Source organism: Adiantum capillus-veneris, chromosome 17 (assembly GCF_014529385.1).
Source record: "Adiantum capillus-veneris isolate H3 chromosome 17, ASM1452938v2, whole genome shotgun sequence".
NCBI lineage: Eukaryota > Viridiplantae > Streptophyta > Polypodiopsida > Polypodiales > Pteridaceae > Adiantum > Adiantum capillus-veneris.
In genome coordinates this window covers 87725866-87747644 of record NC_140947.1, presented here as the reverse complement: position 1 = coordinate 87747644, position 21779 = coordinate 87725866, and the positions used below count along the sequence as shown (strand labels likewise).

At 41.0% G+C, this 21779-nt stretch overlaps 1 pseudogene; it reads right to left on the bottom strand.

The window, feature by feature from the left end:
* Positions 1-17620: 17620 nt before the first annotated feature.
* Positions 17621-20841, bottom strand: LOC147437656 (uncharacterized; annotated as a pseudogene).
* Between the last annotated feature and the right edge of the window lie 938 nt (positions 20842-21779).

Below are 21779 nucleotides of genomic sequence, written 5' to 3'. Positions count from 1 at the left end.
TTTCCATTTATCTAATGATAAACGTCGGGATGCTCTTTTTGTCCAACATTGCTTTATGCTCCATTATTGATGGTTGAAAGAGCTAGGCATGTCTTTCAAAGAACATTGGGTGTGGTCAGACAGTGCAGCCTTATAGTTCACAGAGAAGAGGCCTTTCTATTTCGTTGCGCTGCAACTTGCCCTCACTTCGTGTATCATCCTTTCTTGGAGTGCTCTAATTTTTGCAAGGTAAACTCATATGGGTCTAGGGTGTTCCAGAAAGTGGTTAGTAAGTATCATACTATGTAGTAATGCTCTCATCAATATTTATGCCAAGTGTGGTGCTCTGCATCAACTACAAGTTTCCTAGAGAAGCTCCCTTATCCTAGCATTCTCTTGTGATGCATTTGAAAAAAAGTGTACTTAAGTTTGGCAAGATTGACAAGCTCTCAAGTATTTTGAAAAAATGGGTCATGTAGACATTCTTGTAAATGAGATGGCTCTATGATTGTATCCTTAGTCCCTATGTTGGGACTGGGTCCATGGAATGGGGAATCATATCCATGATGAGACTTCTAGGAAAAATTATCTTGATGCTCTCTGACATCAAGGGTATGCATCCTAGAGAAGCTTTCTTCTTGTAGGGTTGTCCCTTATGATGCTTCAATACGAATCTTCCTTCTTGTAGGGTTGTCCCTTATGATGCTTTAATAACATAGTGTATTTCTATTGGGCAAGGCCAACAAGCTCTTGACTATTTTGAATAGATGCACCATGAGAACATCCTTCTAATTGAGATGATGTACTTCTATTGGGCAAGGCCAACAAGCTCTTGACTATTTTAAATAGATGCACCATGAGAACATCCTTCTAATTGAGCATCTATTTTGAATAGATGCACCATGAGAACATCCTTCTAATTGAGATGATGTATGCTTGTATCCTTAGAGCCAATGTTGGGATTGGGGTTATCAAAGGGGGGAGATCAATATATCCACGATGATATTTCTACGCAAGGTTATTTGTTGTGTTGTGTTGGTGTGCTCAACAAGACAGCTAATACATGGTTGCATTTTGATGTAAATTTTTCTCATGCTATGTTCGGTGGTGGATATGTATATTGAATGTGGTACTCAAAACTGATTAATTCGGGGGTGCTCGTGGTGTTTTGGTGAGCAGTGGAGTTGGCAGAACCTGTGGGTGGCCCGTGATGGTTGGTTGGTTGGTTGGTTGGTTGTCAAATGCAATGGTAATGTGGTAGAGGGCACCAATACCAAAATTGGGATGGGGTCCTTGACAGGTGTCTAGACGTAATAAAAATTAGAGTCTCTAAATAAGAAAAATCCAAGCAATAGACCTTTACCATTGAAAATGGATTGGGTCTATAGCCCTAGAAGAAGACCTAGTCCTATCTCGCAGCAAAAACGGGACAACATTTTAAAAGTCCAAAACTATTTCGGCCCTATAACTTCCACAAGTTGGGCTAAGATATCCTCAACCAACACTTTTTTCCCCCTAACATATGTGAGGGCACAACCACTGGGGGACTCCTCTTCCAAGTGAAGAAGTTTTCTAAACGTTTTTAGTGCACGTGGATGGATAGTTACTTGACCAATCAGGTCCACCCGTCTATGATTGACAACCTTAGTCAATCCCCACTTACCACCCCGCACTCACACATGATTCTTTGGTTTCTTAATTACTATCACATTGTTTTGAAATTTAAAATAATGATTTCTTTTAACTTTTCATCACAGTGATTCCTTCAACCAAGTATAAAAGACAGCATTGGAAAGCATTCTTTTAGCATACAGACATATTTAAACTTAAGACAAGGTACTGTCAATCAAAACATTTACCATAATAACCATGACCAGTACTCTTCTTGTCTCAAGACCACCTAAGGGTGAAAAACGGCACCCATTTCTTGCTCACAAATCCGGGGTGGATAAACCCCCACCCAAGGTTTGAGGTGCCCATAACCAGTTGCCCATACAATTGGGTGGCTCCCCTAGGATAAAAACGATATCCTAACTTATGTAGAAACATCAAGAGATGACACGAAGTAGAAACTCGTCGTTCATGGGGATAACCGACTTATCCATGGCTGGAAAGCCATCATTATTTTAAATTTACCAAGGAGTTGTAGGTGTCTTGAGACAAGCTGTCTTAAGGATGATCAATCATTCTATCCTAATTCAACCAGCTTTAATCCAAACAATTCTTTCCTAATTTACAAACAAACGCAAATGGGTTTGGGTTTCTTGGAAGATGTGTTCCGTTTTGGTCAGTTTTACTTTTCCTAATTCCTTACTCCCTCTTTATGTATGAAGTGTTAATAATTAAAGAAAAACTTGAATTAGCTAAACTTAATTATAAGAAAGACCCACCTGGGGACTAATCTGGCATTCGTTGTAGTATCGGGGCCTGTACACTCTCATCAATAGGCCTACTACTAGGCCCGTCTTTGTCATTGTGTGTCGCTCTAGTTCTTTTTGGAGCTCTACCCTCATCATCAGATGTAGAATTTGATGGGGTCCTTTTAGGTGCCATAACTTCTTATCCTTATAAGTAATGACCATTTAATCATTAGGTAAATTATCCAAAAGTTATACTTAACCTTTGTATTCAATCTTAACCCAATCAAGGTCAAATTTGTAGTCTTCTTTGGTAAATGCTTGACCTAGTAATTTCTTATTTGCATATATAGGTATAATAACTCTTTCCAAAGCTTTCATAAGGGTTTTCTAAGCTCTCCTAAATTTCTTATAATTTTCTATATCTTTTTTCTAATTTCCCCATCGAATTTTAATCTTGGAATCTACTTATTTTGAGCTTAATATTTATTCTATTTATTCAGAGAGAAATGGCCAAGACTCGGGAGTGAAATTGTGAAGCAAGGGGTCTTATTTATAGGTTTCTGGCACTCATAGGCTGAAAATGGCAGTAACTTGCATCCCAAGGCAGCCCTAAAGCTCCCCTAGCACCCTCTGTTGCTTTTCCTCTGTCCCTGGCAGGTCAGTGATAACCCCTCCCAGCACATGCCAGCTTTAAAAATCAAATGTGCTAATTTTTTACCTATTTTTTTCTTAATTGGTAAATATCCGAGAGCCTTAGTAAAAGTCTATGCTTCAAATGATTACAACAACCATCCAATTTTTCTTAGCAATTTTTACATTAAATCTTTCGAAGGGACTAGCGGGGTCAATTTTGGTCCAAACTTAGTTCTGAAAATTTCTAGCTTTGGGTTTGTTGTGCTTAAGATTCCAAAAATACAATTTTTAACTACTTTTGAGATAGTGCTTTACCTGTTTGTATGTCCATTGCTTTCCCCTAAAGCTTTAAGTTGATTCCTCTGCAACTAGAAAGGTGGAGACCTTACAGGTTGACACCCTCAAAAAGTTTGTGCCCCATCCGAGTCACTTTCGGGAGTATTCACATAATGTTAGTGCCAGATAGCTATGATGTAGACATCCGATCGTGGTGACCCACTAGAACTAACTTTTGCTTATACGTTTGTGAATATGTGATAATGTGTGTGTTAAAGCATTAATGAGAGAGTATGGTTCTTTTTGTTTCGATTTGAAATGCAACCAGTTCACTTTCCTACTTTATCCCCTAAATTGTTACCATATACATGTGGTAGTGATGTGTGTGAACACACAAGGACCGTCGGGGCATTTTTCCCTCTTTAGGAGGTTTTTCCCCCCGTGCATTGTATATACGTCCATCACTCTAGGGCTATCTATCTTTCCATTGTATACTAAGTAACACACTCTCTATTGTGTGCCTTGAGCTTCCTTCGTCTTCTCCAAGTTGTGTGCGTTTCTCTGCAACCCTAATTCCAACAATTGGTATCAGAGCAGGTTGCGTCCTCCCGGGCTTAGTCGACAGCTGCTCCAGTACACGCCTACTCACTTTCTTCGATTTTAGTGAGCTTTGGTGAGTGTTTGCAGATCGACAAATATTTTGAGAGAGCTCGTAGAGCAAGGTCTGCTCAGATTTTTTATTCGGGCTCATTTCGACCTCCGTTTCCAATATAGGTAGTGTTGCACAGGCTATTTTGTCATTTTGTGGATATTTTTTGTCAATGTTGTTTTCTGCATAACAGGTGCCTACAGTCTTCTACAGTTTGTGCTATATAGCATGTGTTGTTCCCACTCCGTTTCTCCTATTTTTGGGCAGTTTTCACATCAGGTGCAGCATTTACCATGGCTGACAACAACAACACAGATGTGTTCAAGATGTTTGTTGCTGAGGACAGGTTGGATGGGGACAATTACCCTATGTGGGCTTATATGATGCAACACGTTCTTGTGTCAAAGCGCGTCTGGAATATTATGCAGGGCATTGATGTACGTCCTGGTTCTGAGGATGTAGGCGATGTTGAGGATGTCACAGGTCTTGCTACAAGGATTGCATCTGTTAGAGTTGTTTTGCCTATGGCAGAACAAGCTCAATGGGATGTTAAGGATGCGCAGGCTCATGCATTGATTGCGTTGTCTGTGAAGCGCACCATTGTTCCTCACATCCGTTCAGCAAAATCTGCAAAACAGGCTTGGGATATTTTGGCTGGTATTTATGCAAGTCTCAATGAGGCTAAAATTGCTTTGCTGCGTAAAGAGCTGGAGTCGAAGATATATGGACACTTTCCTTGCTAGTGTCAAGGATATCAATGAGCAACTTATTTCTATAGGAGAAGTCATTTCAGACAGTTCCCTTATGCAGATTGTTCTTGATGCCTTACCAGATTCTTACCAGACTTTCGCTAGTACTTGAAGACTTATGACCCAAGGAAATCCAGAAGTTGTCAAGTTTGATGCATTATACACATTGTTGTTTCAAGAGTCGCTTTCCAGAAAAAACAGGACTAGACAGTGTGCAGTTGAACATGCTTTTATTGCTTCTAAAAGAAAGGGTGGTAATATCAATGCAGCCACTTCTTATGGTTCTGCTGTGAGTGGCAAAACTTCTGTTCCTAATGCTTCTGCTGGCAACAACTCGTTGGGAAATTCTGGTGACAAGGGCAAAAAGAAGATGCGTTGCCATTATTGTAAAGCTAATGATCACTTGATCAAGCCGTGTCCTAAGTTGAAGGCCAAAGAGGTTGAGAAGAAAGAGGGTGGTTCCACTGCAAATGCTGGTTCCACTACAAATGCAGCCATTGTTGAGTCTTCTGTGAAAGGAGACTGTAATGCTGATGTTGATGCAGAATGGGCTTTTAGCACAAAGTGCACTTACAATCCTGGTGTCCATGATGCATGCTTGTCAGTTGCTGCAGACTCACATGTGTGGTATTTCGACAGTGGTGCTACAAAGACAATTACCTCACATCGTGAATTGTTCACCTCTCTCGAGTCGGTCCCTCATGGGAATTCTGTCACTTGTGCCAACAATGCCTCTTATCCAGTTCAGGGAGTTGGAAAGATTGTGCTTACTACTGCTAATGGTAGTTCTTTCAAACTTGTACCTGGGATCAAGAAGAATCTCTTGTCTGTATCCACACTTGCTAGACTTGGACTTGTAGTCAAATTTGTGGATGACAGATGTACAGTTCATGATCTCAGTTTTGGTGATGAAATTGTTGCATCTGACCTTTTGTTTCGTGGCCTGTATAAGCTCACTTTGTATGACAAGTGTGGACAAAATTTTGCAAATGTTGTTGCAGATTCAAGGGCTATTTCAGATGCAAAACTTTGGCATGCACGTTTTGCTCATCTGAATTTTGCCAGTTTGCTGCGTTTGCAGAAATCTGATATGGTTGCTTCTTTGCCGCCTCTTGAAGCACCTGTCAAACATGTTTGTGAAGCCTGTATTTTTTGTAAGATGCAGCATTCTAAGTTTCCAAAGGATGGTTCAGTTCAGGCCACATGCAGGTTGCAGCTTGTGCATAGTGATGCTTGTGGGCCCATGCAAACTCCATCCTTAGGGCAATTACCTGTACTTTGTGACTTTCATTGATGATTACTCCAGGCATGCAGGGTATTTCCGCTTAAAGGGAAGTTCAAAGTTTTTATGTGCTTCAAACAATTTCTGTTTATGGCTGAAAATGTCTCGAAATGTACTATGAGTACCCTCCATTCCGATCGAGGGGGGGAGTATATGTCTCATGAATTTAATGCATTTCTGGCTAGTCGTGGGATAAAACACCAATGTATAGTGCCTTATACACCTCAGCGAAATGGTGTTCCTGAGAGGAAAAATAGGTCACTAATGGAAATGGCATGATGTATGGTCAAAAGTCAAGCTTTGCCACATTCTTTTTGGCTTGAGGCCATCATGTGTGCCACTTATGTACTTAATAGGTGTCCTAAAAAATCTTTGCAGTCTATTACTCCATATGAAGCACGACATGATAGAAAGCCTTCTATTGAGCACATGCTTGTTTTTGGATGTTTGGCATATGCTTTGGTGCCACAAACACAGCACAAAAAATTGGATGACAAGGCTGTCAAATGTATTTTTGTTGGTTATAGTGCTCAAAGCAAAGGTTACAGGTTATATCATCCGCAAGAAAAGCATATTCTGGTTTCACGGGATGTAGTGTTTGTGGAAGATTGTGTTCAGCCCTTGCTGTCATGTACTAGAGACAGTAATGTAAGCTCTCAGGACATTTATGACACTTTGTTGCCTCTTTTGAGTGGTGGAAATACAAATGTAATTTCCAATGAGGCAAATGTACAGTCTATGGGAGTTTATGAAAATGTTACAAATCAGCCTATTACTAATGCACATGTACATGATGTACTTGATGCGGAAAGGGCTGAAAATGAGCAGGCTAGAGGTATGCCAAAATGGTTGGTGCACACTTTGTGTGAAAGTAAATTGGATGCACCTCTGTCTAGTCTTACTCGTTCAAGCTCTTGCCATGCATCTTATGCATCAGATTATTATGCTTTGGCTGTGTCTAGCTTACATGATGTTGAGGAGCCTCTGTCCTTTGATGAAGCATAGAATTCAAAAAATTGGATGGATGCCATGCAATCAAAATATGATGCACTTATAGAAAATGACACATGGACTTTATGTGATTTTCCTCCTGGCAAAAAGGCCATTGGTACGAAGTGAGTTTACAAGTTGAAACGCAAGCCGGATGGTGAGATTGATCGCCATAAGGCTCAACTTGTTGCAAAGGGTTATGCACAGGAAAAAGGCATTGATTATGAAGAGACTTTTGCCCACTTGTCGTATGACTACTGTGCGTTTTCTATGTGTATTGGCAGCTCATTTTGGTTGGGATGTACATCAATCAGACATTGTTACTGCTTTCTTGAATGGGGACATATTTGAGGAAGTTTATGTAACGCAGCCTCGCGGTTTTGTCATAAAAGGACAAGAGGACAAAGTGTGAAGATGTAAGAAGGCTTTGTATGGGTTGAGGAAATCTCCTCGTGCTTGGTATGAGAAAGCTGACACTCATTTGGTCAAACGAGGCTTTTGTAAAAGTCCAACAGAAAGCACATTGTATGTAAAGTGTGAGGGTGATGTACTTCTCATTGTGGTTCTTTATGTCAATGATTTGCTGATCACTGGACCAAATGAGAGACATATTGCTGAATTTAAAGCTGATTTGAATGCTACTTTCAAGATGAAAGATTTGGGGTTGTTGTATCATTGCTTGGGTATACAGCTTAAGCAGTGTGATGGTGGTATTGCCTTGTGTTAGAAAAGTTACATAGAGACATTGCTATGTAAGTTTGGACTTGAGGATGGCAAACCTTTTTCCACTCCCATGGAAACAGGTTTGAAGTTGAGTCTACATGATGCTGGCGATCCTGCTGATGTCACTCTTTACCAATGTTCCAGTTAGAGTGCGCCTCTCATCGGCGATCACTCTTATCCTTTTCCTATTGGACCGACAAGCTCGGTACCTGACTCTACCAAGTAAATAATACAATGTCCGTCGTAGGTGATATGGTGTCCATGAGCCATGAGGGTTAACATGCCCCCCTTCCTGATGTAGATTCCGTCCTCAGAAGCTATTGAGTTGAAGCTCGTTCGTCGAGGTGGAAGAGCATTTGATATGAATGTCCTTAGCCTTCTTCAGTCCCTACAAAATCAAACAACATTGGCACAGTAATTGCATTCTCGTATAGAATTAAAAAGCATATGCAGTTGTAGGTAGACAATGTGATTGGTAACAGAATTTTAAACCATTTGTCAGCAATAAACATTAAATTGCAATATAATCAAATATATAAACAGATGTAAAGGTAAAAAATTAAACAAGTCTAGGGTCGCTAATTTAACGGTTGAAAGACACTAGAGATCGACTATTAATACCATGGGTGTTCAATCAATTTGTTTAAACGCGAGAGCCAAGTATTTCATGTTCGAGGGGGCTGACTAGAGGCTATACCTAGAAGACCTTGTAGTTAAGCTACAATAAAAGGAATTTCTCATGAAATCATCGCCTGACTGATTACCTTTTCTTTGACCCCCTAAAGTCTTTTCATAGTGATTCCATTTTGATGTGTGTGCTTATTTTGTATGCCTTGGGTCTTTTGCTTTTCAAGGAAAAGCGCCCACACTAGAAACCTCTAGGGCTCTAGTACCATAGGCGATACATATGAGTGATGTATCAAATCAAGCTAAGATTTCTCTTCCAGCTTAAGATTTTACATTGTGGCACTTTGATTTTTTTTATTTTTTATTTTTGTTTTCAGCATTTTAATTTTGTAACTTTGGGGGGTCATATAACACTGTTACCCTCCCTAGGCTCATCACATTCGTAAACTCCCTTTATAATACTTAAGCTAAAGGTCAATAGGGACTAAACCCACTAGAAAGCTCTAGTACATTTCACACAATGCTGCCTAAATCGGATTAAGAACCTAAGTAACCATTGATTATTAGGAAGGCATTCCCCATGGTATTAAGAGAAGATCTCTAACACCTAGCTTGGTCAAACTAGCTTAGTCGGACTGCTTGATTTTCAAACCTAGACAAGTGATTATGACAAAAAATTACATTAAATTAAATGTTTGATACTAAGGAAATGTGCTGGATATTATGCTATCAATCACAATTAAAGCAGACAAATATGGATGCAAAAAGATAAGGGGCAATGCTAATGGACAAGAAACACCTGTTTGTGTTGATGGTCGCGCTTGATTTGAAGTGTGAACAAGAGAAAGATTCCATGAAGGTCCAAATCCTAACCACAACAACATGTTCCTGTACACACGAGGAAACACAAGAATACCTCTAGGAGGCACATCAGTGGGAAGAAAGAACTTTGCTAATCACTAAACTCTAAAACAGAAACACTCCTATTGTAATAATCCTACCTACCCTCCATCACTCGAGTGATGAGGATCAAGGTGTTTGATGACATAGGTTTCTATTTCAGTGTACCAGATGTGAATGTGTAGGTCTGGGTTGATGTTTTGACTTTTATTGTGCACACTCGTTTGCTAATTGCTCTTGCTCTTTATTATTTTTGTTTTTTGTGACTATAAGGCTTTATATATACATTCCCTAAGATTGGGAGATTTGAGAGGTCAGGGGGGAAGGTTAAGAGAGGAGTGTAATGGAAATGGCCTATGAACTTAGAGAATAGTGGAATTTAGAGTGAGAAATTTTGAGAGCATAGAGGGTGAACTTAATTGGTAGTAGCAACTCTATCATAACACTTAATTAACTAGGCATGAACAATACTTTTACAAGAGAGAGAGTGTAGAGAATATGACAACAGTTGAGGACCGGATTTATGTGGAGCCGGTCCCCCCTCCAAAAGGCATTTGTATTATAGATTCTCTCATTAAGAGAGACTTGGTACAATACAATCTTTGTTTTCCTTGAGACCTCCTTGGCAATATGGAGATGGAAGGTTCACACACCAAGCTTTTGCATAATTTCAACAATCAATCTTAGATTGAAAACAATCAAGAACTTGTGAACATCATTAATCTTTGTGTTCCCTAAATCATTTGAGTGCATGAAGATGTATACTTTTATGCATCAACTTGTGCTTAAAGCAATAATTAATCTACCTTGCAATACAATTAATCTACTTGCATTAAGTAATTAATCTACTTGCAATAAACCATTAGCCTTCTTGCAATAAGCATAACATGCACTTGTAGAAAGCATTAACTATCCCAAGCCTCAATCCCAAGACCTCAAACACCTTCGAAGGTGGAGAGAGCTAGTAGGGAATGAGGGTAGGGAAGAGGAAGAAGAAACATTTCATAGGAGAAAGAATTAGTTCCTCACTTATCGTACTCTTGTTGCTAGCATACATAATAGCATAGTAATGGAGAAGAAGAAGATGGCAAGCTTAAGTATTGAAGCATAGCTCTTGGTTGGATTTGCATTCCATAGCCAAGAGAGTTGGTGTAGGCTCTCTACTTCTCAAGGAGCTTCCAGAAGGAGATGGAGCTCTTGCACTTTGCATAGCACCCCATGAGAGTGTTTGTGAGTGTGTGTGGGTGAGTGTACCCCCTAAGCAACCCCCTAGCTTGCTTGGGTCGACCCCCCCTTGTAGCTCATGCTTGAAGCTCATTGGACCCCTCCAAGCCTAGCCAATCACAAGCAGGAGCCATTACAAGCAACAGGGGTAGCCTTGGGACAAGTGTCCCCCTTTCCCCTTTGAGAGAGAGGACTTGATAAATGAAAAATCAATTAATTAAATATCCTAAATGATCATCGGACCCCTTGGGTGGCCAACCAATAGGCTTCAGGCACACCATGAGGGCAACATGAGGAGGAACTTGACAAGTGTCCTTGTTGCCCCTTCAAGCTGGGGTTTCCCTTGTGTGTGTGTGTGTGTGTGTGTGTGTGTGTGTGTGTGTGTGTGTGTGTGTGTGTGTGTGTGTGTGTGTGTGTGTGTGTGTGTGTGTGTTCTCTCACATCCCCCCCCTTGTAGGCTCTCCCCCCTCCTTGTAGGGATCTTTTTGACTTTGGATGAGCAAGCCCCTTAGTCATGAAGCATGACAAAGCACTTGAACTAGGGGGTGTTCCCACAAGCATCTCAAGGCACCTCAAGCACCTTAATCATGTAGCAAGTGAAGCACCTCAAGCATGGAGCCAGTCAAGCACCTCAAGCATCTTAATCAAGCACCTCAAGCATGTCAAGCACCTCAAGCACGACAAGCACCTCAAGCACGACAAGCACCTCAAGCACGACAAGCACCTCGAGCTTAGGCCGGGTTCCCACCTCAAGCTCAGCCCTAGCTTGCCTAAGGTCAAAGGACTTTTACACACATTATTGGAGGTCTTCAATGAAGCTAACCCTAAGGTCTTATGCTCCATTGGTTAGCCTTGCTATTTGATAGACCATCTCTCATTTGGGCCTCTTAACCATTGGCCCCGTGTTGAGATAGATCTATAAGCACATGTCTATATCTTAACCCTTGTTCCCATGTATTCTCCCACATTAAGTGATCAGTTTAATATGAGAAAATCATTTGGGTTGGATAGATATTAATTTTTATGACATTACCTCTCTCTTGAAATCATAGTCGTCCTCGACTATGAGGTAGAGATGGTAAAGTCTCACCCATTAGTCCATTGGTCTTAGCGGGTAGAGGATCCATTTTTACCCTACGACATCATTCCAAAGTGGATGACTAATCCACTTGGTGCTTGAGAGACATTGTCTGCCGCAAGCATGTCTGCTCTTTTTAGTCCATATCATACTTCCAAAGTAGAGTGACAAGGTCTACTTGGTGTTTGGGAGACGTAGTCACCACAAACATGATCCTAAGTATGCATACTTTAAAATTTGTGCACAAAACATAAAAAGAGAGTCTTATAAGACAAAAAAATTGATCATTTAAAATGCATTTCTTTTACATTTTCTTACTCTTTTGTGTCATTGTAAGAATCATTAACAAGGTTCATATTATCCTTAAGCCTTATTCTTTGCATGCATTTAGCATCTTTGAAAGGATAATTAAATAAGATAGTGTCAATAATCTTACCATTTCTTAATACCTTGTCTTCTTGTTGAAGGATGAACTTGGGTTGGAGCTCCTCTGCTTCATCCTCGATCTGTGGCGGGTCTTCATTTGTGTGTAATTTGCCTTAGATGAGCCTTGGGAAAGTTTAGTAAGACCCAACCTTTTTTTTTTTTTTTAAAGGATAAGGCTCTTTTGTGCCTAACGGCAGGAGCATCTTTTGCCTAGCTAATAAATGGATATAGCCTGTTTAATCTTGTAAAAAGATTCTTTTTGATCTCGGCTATACTCTTTTGCAATGAAGATCTTCCCAGGTATCTTAAGCTATAAGGGACTTTCGGATCTTCCGTCTTTAGCCTTGAAAGGTAGTTTCTCCTTAGAAGTATGTTCACGTTATTAGAGACATATTGTTGTTAAGATAAGTACTTCTCTCATTTTGAGCATTGATCTATTTCGAATCATAGGCTTTTAGTAGATCAAGGGTTATTAGTTTTGTATCTTTTGGCCATCCATTGGACTAGTAGGCCGACATAAGAGGGTTACTCTAGTTCTGATAGAGATTCTATCAAAAATTAATGGTCATGGTAGGATTTCTATCCAACACTATTAGATGTTGGCAAGCCATGGTCCTTTTTTCATACTTCATCTTTTGGTATACCATACATTTTGAAACATTCTCTTGTATGTTATTGTTTCTTGGTAAGCCAATACAAGTATGCTTCTACTCCTAGCAGAGCAAATTCGAATTCCTCTTTGCCCCGCATATGGAAGGAGCATGGGAAGCAAGGAAGATATAGCCTATTGAGGTATGGAAGATAACCATCCTTTTACGTGAGTGGTTCTTTTTCTTCCATTTGTAAGGCTATTATCATATCCCTAAAGCCTGGGTTAGAAGCATATTTAACTATCATAAAACATAGCTCATTGTAAGTTGCTATTGATATCCTATCTACCCTTGGCCATTGGGAAAGTGCATTGGCTACATGATTGTGCTTGCCAGCAATGTGAGCAAAGTAGAATTGAAGTTGCAAAAAGAAATTTTCCTACCTCATTTGATTGTCCGAGAGCTTGGTTTGCATCATGAATGGAGTCCGCAAGAAGTACTTCCGTGTGTCTAGAGCATTTAAAACAGCTCATAGGTCCTTTTGTATATGACCAACATTCGCTCATTGGAGTTGAGTCTTTGAATCTCCTATGCTATGGTATTCCCTTCTTGAAGCAAAGTATTGCTCAAAGGCAATCATCCAGGCATTACATTGGACCTCAAATAGCTTTGAGAGATCCCATAAGTTGAGAAATAAGTTTCTCTTTAAACTTTTTAGAAGTATTTTTCTCTCTTTGCGGTCCATGTATACTTAACGTTCTTTTTTGTTAAGTCATGTATTGGACCTGCTATAAGCATGGATTTTTCCTATGAAGCATCTTTAGTATGCACTCATACCTTTAGAGCTTTGCAACTCATGTAGATTCCTTGGATTAGGCCATCTTTTATTACCTCTACTTTTTGTGGATCCATAGAAATACCACCTTTAGAGATAATGTGACCTAATTATTGAATCTCTCTCGAAACTTACCAGTCCATGTTATTGCCTTTTTGAACTCCTCTTGTGGAGCTTGTAAAGCTCAATAAGGAGGCTTATTAGGCAATGAGCTTCATGGTAAAAGCTCCATTGTATGGCCATTGTCCCCTCATTGTGGAGATAGCTCACGGGGGTATCATCATTAAAAACATTTTGGAATCCATTTAGGAATTTAGACAATTCTAATTCCTCTTGATTCCCATTTTTTTATTATTATTATTATTTATTTAATAATATTGTTATTGGTTGAAACATTAAATTCATTTATAGACTTTCTAACAGAAATCATATATATATAAATATAAATTTTCATTAACTTGTGAAAGCATGCATATTTCCAAGGGATAGGATACTACCCGACTCATAAACATGTATGTACATATCTTCTAGCATAGGAAAAACAAAAGCCTTTTTCTATAAGCATCCTCTTTTGGAGTTTCCAACATAGAAACTCAAGGTGGCTTGTTGCGTGCATTTCTTTGGGGACAAGCACGATAGACATGCCCTTGTTGTCCACACTTGTAGCATTTGTTATCCTTACGATAACACTCTAGCTCTATTGCAGAGAGTTTATCCTTACCTTTATAGACTCCTTTCTCCTTAACTTTGTTATCGGTGTTGCTAGAGTTGCCTTTGGAGGAAGTTTGAGCATTAGTCCTCCCTCTAGGCTCATTTTGATCCTTCACTTCCATGGGTTTAGAGTTTTTCTTAACCCCTTGTTGGGAATCGATTTGAGAGGCGACCATAGTATGGTGTATGACCGCCGATATGGTATTAGGCCTTTGTGAGTTAATATACTTGGCCTTCTCTTCAGAAATACCCGCACATAATTGTTGCTCTTGCTCCCCAAAGTCTATCTTTTTGTAGATAGTGACTTTGAGAAATAAATCCCAAAACTTATCTACATACTTTTGGATAGACTCGTAGGGAGAGAGTTTCAAGTTTTGCCATTCTGTGAGGACATTTTCTTGAGCGTTGCTTGCCAGAAACTGTTTTATGATGAAGGCTCTTAAAGCCTTCCATGTCTTTGGAGCTTTTCTTTGGGCTTGTAGGCTATCCAACCATTGTCGAGCGGAACTTTGGTAATGCATAGATACTTGACGCAGTTTAGAGGACGCAAGGAAAGTGGTGTTCTTCCCTCCCTCTTTGAACTTGTTTAGCTTCTTGGACCTTCTCCATACCGGATAGAACTTGCGATGGCCTTTCCTCTTGGGCTCTTTGAGAGAAGAGTCGCTACCTTCATTGGAATATGAGGAAGTTGATGAAGTTGAGAAGAGGGTGACCTCTTTCTCTCCTTTTCCTTTATTTGATACCTCTCTTCCCTTTTGTGATAACGAGGAGGAGGACTTTGTAGTGATCTTTCCCTCTTGGGGGAAGTTGGAGATCGTTGAAGCTGCCGTCTTCTTGGAGCCATATCTTTGGAAGTATTGGAAGACTCACTTCCTTCTCCTCCTCTTGGTGAAGGCTCTAAAGTAGAGACTTTATCTTTCTTCTTGGATGGAGGTAAGCCCGCTAGTAAACATTTAAGCGCTTCGTATGGGTTCTCCTCTTCTCTCGCCGTAGAGATCCCTCTCTTGGAAATCTCATGAAGAGACTTCTCAAGTGCTCTCTCTTTTGGGGGAGTTTGCAGAATCCCATAACTATGTTGTTGGAAAACTTCACCTTGTAGGAATGGGTTTTCCATAGCTTGTTGCAGCTTAGAAACAAGACATTTGATAAACATGGGAGCATTATCATTAGCACTTTCATGTGCAAAATCAAAGTTATCAATGTTCATTCTACTCTCTTGATTATTGTCAGCCATGTTAACAGAATTTATGTATGTACTTAGTGTATGCTTTGGCAATTCAAAACCTTAGTTGCCACTCCTCTTAGCCTTTGAAAATCGGCTCTTCAGTATCTACACCCACGGCTCAAAGTGGTTAATTATAGAGAGTAGAGGAGTAGGTCTAACATAGCAGAATTGCCAAGGGCTAGCTCCTTTCGGACTTCTTATGGCTTAATAATGGTAAAGCCGTAGGCAAGTCTAAAATGACTCCATTATTAAGTCCAAAGCTCCCGAGGTGTGCACCATCGCCCACATAGTGGGCTTAACAAAACCGATATTAGATCCCAGTTCCACTTACCCTATTATAATTAACAACATCAACCATTTATAGGCTACTTAAGGACCCCTCTTCTTAAGCAAGAAAAGAGAAACCAAATGCTCTGATACCAATGTAATGGAAATGGCCTATGAACTTAGAGAATAGCGGAATTTAGAGTGAGCAATTTTGAGAGCATAGAGGGTGAACTTAATTGGTAGTAGCAACTCTATCATAACACTTAATTAACTAGGCATGAACAATACTTTTACAAGAGAGAGAGTGTAGAGAATATGACAACAGTTGAGGACCGGATTTATGTGGAGCCGGTCCCCCCTCCAAAAGGCATTTGTATTATAGATTCTCTCATTAAGAGAGACTTGGTACAATACAATCTTTGTGTTCCTTGAGACCTCCTTGGCAATATGGAGATGGAAGGTTCACACACCAAGCTTTTGCATAATTTCAACAATCAATCTTAGCTTGAAAACAATCAAGAACTTGTGAACATCATTAATCTTTGTGTTCCCTAAATCATTTGAGTACATGAAGATGTATACTTTTATGCATCAACTTGTGCTTAAATCAATAATTAATCTACCTTGCAATACAATTAATCTACTTGCATTAAGTAATTAATCTACTTGCAATAAACCATTAGCCTTCATGCAATAAGCATAACATGCACTTGTAGAAAGCATTAACTATCCCAAGCCTCAATCCCAAGACCTCAAACACCTTCGAAGGTGGAGAGAGCTAGCAGGGAACGAGGGTAGGGAAGAGGAAGAAGAAACATTTCATAGGAGAAAGAATTAGTTCCTCACTTATCATACTCTTGTTTCTAGCATACATAATAGCATAGTAATGGAGAAGAAGAAGATGGCAAGCTTAAGCATTGAAGCATAGCTCTTGGTTGGATTTGCATTCCATAGCCAAGAGAGTTGGTGTAGGCTCTCTACTTCTCAAGGAGCTTCCAGAAGGAGATGGAGCTCTTGCACTTTGCATAGCACCCCATGAGAGTGTTTGTGAGTGTGTGTGGGTGAGTATACCCCCTAAGCAACCCCCCAGCTTGCTTGGGTCGACCCCCCCTTGTAGCTCATGCTTGAAGCTCATTGGACCCCTCCAAGCCTAGCCAATCACAAGCAGGAGCCATTACAAGCAACAGGGGTAGCCTTGGGACAAGTGTCCCCCTTTCCCCTTTAAGAGAGAGGACTTGATAAATGAAAAATCAATTAATTAAATATCCTAAATGATCATCGGACCCCTTGGGTGGCCAACCAATAGGCTTCAGGCACACCATGAGGGCAACATGAGGAGGAACTTGACAAGTGTCCTTGCTGCCTCTTCAAGCTGGGGTTTCCCTGTGTGTGTGTGTGTGTGTGTGTGTGTGTGTGTGTGTGTGTGTGTGTGTGTGTGTGTGTGTGTGTGTGTGTGTGTGTGTGTTCTCTCTCATCCCCCCCCTTGTAGGCTCGCCCCCCTCCTTGTAGGGATCTTTTTGACTTTGGATGAGCAAGCCCCTTAGTCATGAAGCATGACAAAGCACTTGAACTAGGGGGTGTTCCCACAAGCATCTCAAGGCACCTCAAGCACCTTAATCATGTAGCAAGTGAAGCACCTCAAGCATGGAGCCAGTCAAGCACCTCAAGCATCTTAATCAAGCACCTCAAGCATGTCAAGCACCTCAAGCACGACAAGCAGCTCAAGCAGGACAAGCACCTCGAGCTTAGGCCGAGTTCCCACCTCAAGCTCAGCCCTAGCTTGCCTAAGGTCAAAGGACTTTTACACACATTATTGGAGGTCTTCAATGAAGCTAACCCTAAGGTCTTATGCTCCATTGGTTAGCCTTGCTCTTTGATAGACCATCTCTCATTTGGGCCTCTTAACCATTGGCCCCGTGTTGAGATAGATCTATAAGCACATGTCTATATTTTAACCCTTGTTCTCGTGTATTCTCCCACATTAAGTGATCAGTTTAATATGAGAAAATCATTTGGGTTGGATAGATATTAATTTTTATGACAGGGAGTGAGTGAATGATGACTATCAGCAAACAATCCCCCCTTCCTTGGGTAGATCATACTGTTTGAAATGTGCTCGTCACCCTTTGAAACCAATTGTTATAGTTGGTACTAGGTGAGGATTTTTGCCAGTAGTTTTCTATTACCTTAGGTGCCTCGTCGAGTTGCAAGGGTGGTAAGGTATTCTCCCAGGATCGAACTTGAAGTGGTTCATCAGGTGATTCTTGAACACTGGGAGGTGTGGATTCCTTTGTAGCTTTATGGAGGTCCACTATTGTAGGTGGAGGCTGTGGAGAATTTTTTACCTCTATGGATGCATTACATGAGGAGCTAGAAGCTTCATGGGACTCCCCCCTTCCTGAGCTAGGTGGAACAAATGGTTCTTTCTTCGGTACCCAAACTAGCTCTAGAGCGTGTGTGTAGCATTCTATGTCTTTTTTCTTTCCGCGATCGTTGATTCGTTTTGGAGCTACGGGATTGGGCGCACATGGGTCAGGTGACAAGTAAGAACAAAATCTACGTTTTGGCACCTAGATTTGATCATTTCCTTGATAGTAGCCTTGGGCTTCCAATAGTCGTTTAGGAATCCAACGCCACGTTTTCTTACTTTTCTTGGAGCGAGTTGTACGTTTCTTACAAGGATTATGTTTTTTAGTACTAGCCATGGTTGCTAAAGAAGCTTTAGGGACCCACTTGTATGTTTTCTTCGTTACATTAGGATGAGTCTTGTCATAAGCTATATACATTGCTTGTAGCATATTTAAGGGTACGGGAATTTCATTCCCCTCAGGTGTTACCCAGGTCGTCCCCCTGTTTCCCCAAGAGTCTATGGTTGCTACTAGGTGGACCCAATCCACATTGTCCGACTCAGTCATCCCAGGTAGTACATCCATATAAGGAGAATCTTCCCCAACATCAGTGTCCACTTTACACGTGTAACAATGCTGCAATGGGGCCGAGTGAACTATGGTGTGAGATCTATGATCGATTATAAACCTGTTTCCTAGAGGATATGCTCGACCCGTCACAAGATCCACTCGAATGACAAAATCTTGGAACTGCAAGTAGACATGGTTTTTAGACCAGTCATGCACCATTTTTGCTTCCCTCATGAAAGGACGTCCTAAGATTATCTCCGATGCCATAGTGTGTTTGGAGAAATCCATAACAATAAAGGTAATCCTTATTTTATGTCCAAAGACCTTGATCTTGAGATCTTCTAGCATCCCAATAGGTTTAACAATAGACCCATTGGCCATCTTCACTACCATGGTTGTGGTCGCAAGGTGAGGTCTTCCCATAGTTTCCCAGCAATTTTTAGTCACAATGCTAACCCCAGCGCCACCATCAAGGATTCCCTTCATAGTTAATCCCTTAGTAGTGATTGGTATGGTCGCATTGGATTCATCACCCTCAAAGTATTGTCCCAACTTGTTAACAGGTATTTCTATAACAAGGTTCTCATCTAGGTTGGGTTGTGGATCTAAGTGTTCCTCCTCTGTTGGCATCTCCCCAGCTCCATCCATCTGTGCAAATTGCGGCAGCCCAAACTTTAGTTCTCCGTTGAGGAAGGCTCGAAGAGATGAGACTAGCTCAGGGTCTTTATATAGTTTGGACATGATGGTGGTTCTAACTTCTGAAGACATGAAATCCATCAATTTGGCAATGTTTAACGGAACCTTTTGGTCTTCAATCCCTTGACGTGGGGAAGATGGGATCTCCATTTCTTCAATAGGATCAGGTAGTCCCTCTGTAAACATTCTTTCCATCAAGAAGTGAGTACGCCCACTTTCCCATTACTTTAAGTCACTTTCTTCTTGGATGACGCTAGGTATGGCTAAGGGTCTATGGACTTAGTGAGGTTGTTGTTGCGTAGGGTACTTGGTGTCTGTAATCTGGATCTACCTAGGTGTTGGTTCTATATCCCTTTGGGTATCTTCTACCAAACTCCTTAATTGCTTGACTCGCTTGATCTCCTCTGTAGGGTTTGGATAAGTTCCTATCTTCTTCTTGGATCCTGGCCATTGTGGCTCATGAAGATCTTCCTTGTTGGTTTCTATCTTAGTGGTCGTTTTGGTCTCCATGGTTTCACCTGAATCAGAATCCTCTTCGGTGTCGTTCATATATACGGGGTCGTCACCAGTCCCTATGTTGGTCTTTCAACTGGGGTCTCACTTCGCTGCTTTTTGCGATCTCTTTCTTCGTGTTTTCTTCTTTTTCTGAGATTGGGCAATTGATGCCGTGTCTCTTTCCTCAAGAATATAATATTGTTTTTGGAGCATCGATCGTGTGAGTACATTTACTGGTACCATAGGTGTACTTTGTGATGGCTCCTCGGTAACTTCAATCAAGTTTAATGGCATGATCTTCAGTGCATTTGGATTATTTGGACATTGGGCAATCAAATGATCTATGCCACATCGATTACACATGAGTATTGGCATTGTAGGTGTGCTCGCTTGATTGGTTTGCATCTGTGTGGCGTTCTTTTGTAGCCTAATAGGACACGCGGCTACATGATATGGACCTCCACACTCATAGCATTGAAGAGGTGGTCTCTTAGCAGTGTAATTAGGATTTTGGCCTCTTTCCGCAAGAGCAGCTACCTGATATGCAGGTTTGACATGTCCCCAATAGTCCTCCATGTAGTATTGTGGACTTTCTTCAAGCATATCCAGCCCATAGGCAATATTAGGATCTATATCTTCCTCACAGCCTTCCAAACAAGCAATAGATGACTCACAACCCACTTGATTCACAGAAGTGATTCTCGGATGTGGTGGTTGCGGTCCTAGCACTGGAGGTGGTAAGGGTGTTGTTTGAACAACATTTTGGGCCCTGGGGACCATGTGTTGTGTTGTTTGTTCAAGAGGTGGGGCCGGCATCAATGCAGGCACTCGAGGTGTGTCTGTCCATGCTAAGGTTGGTCTGTTGGCCATCGCGCGCTTAAATACTATTCAATCCTTAGCTTGATGACCATACCTTCCACAGGCATTGCAATTCCCATTGAATTTTACTCTAAAAGTAGGGCATTCACTGGTACTATGCGGTCCATAGCATACTGAGCACCATTGTTTCTCCCTTCTTGGATACATATGATTGTTTAGTGAAGCACGATTATCTCTAAGACTCTCTTGAATAGCCATGGTGAGATCTGCTAAAGTCATGTCAGATATCTTTGGCTCCTTAGCAATAGGCTTTAGGGTCATTGGCTGATGACTGATGCTTGCGAGCTAATAGATTTAGGCTCAACAGACACTCTTTCTCCTTGAATCATTAAATTATCCTCCAATTGGATCACATTGGTGGTGACTGCTTCCCAAGTGTTGATACCTCTAATGACTAAGCCATTGTAGATATCCTCATGTCATAATCCCCTAATGAATCTATCAATAAATTGATTATTATTGAAGCGCTCATTTGGATTACAATGAGAATTCAAATGCTTCAAGGGACTAATAAAGTCTCTCACCGACTCTCCTTCCTCTCGTTGGGCTTTCTGGAGCTGAGAGGCTACACCCCAAAGCACTCCCTCTCGTATGTATTCTTTCAAGAATAGTCTCCTAAGAGTAGGGTAAATTGTTTTTTCTTCCACCCTTAGGGTTCTATACCAATCCCCTGCCTTCCCACTTAAGGTTAGGCTTAAAGCATTACTCTTATGCAGGTCATTGTGTTCTCCTAGAGAATTGCATCTTTGTTCAAACACTTCGATATGCTTTCTCACATCCCCGTCTCCACTAAATTCCTGTGTGAGCTTGGCTATTTGTACTGCCTTACTTCTAGGCTCTCTATCAGGCGTGTTACGCATATTCTCAGCAATAGATCGACCAATAGCTTGAGCAAATGTTGTCAAGTCACCTAAGTGAGCAAGCCTCTGGGTGGAGGTGCTCCAGAGACTATATGTGGAGTAGGTATTGGCATCGGGCTTGGCATGTAGGAAGCCCTTGGGTCCCATGTTTGGTACGGTGTTGTGCCATGTGGTGGTCCATAGCTCATATGTGTGGCCATAGGCATAGCAGACGTTGGATGTGACATGCTAATGCTAGCCGGTATGGTCCCATGGAAATAAGAACTTGGGTATTGTGGTTGTGGAGCATAGGTTGTTGAAACAATGGGAGGGGTAGGGACTACATGAGTGCGATGACCCATAGGTGCATACGATTGGTACACACTTGTAGGTACTGTTGCAGGCATTGAGCTACCATGTAGTGGTGC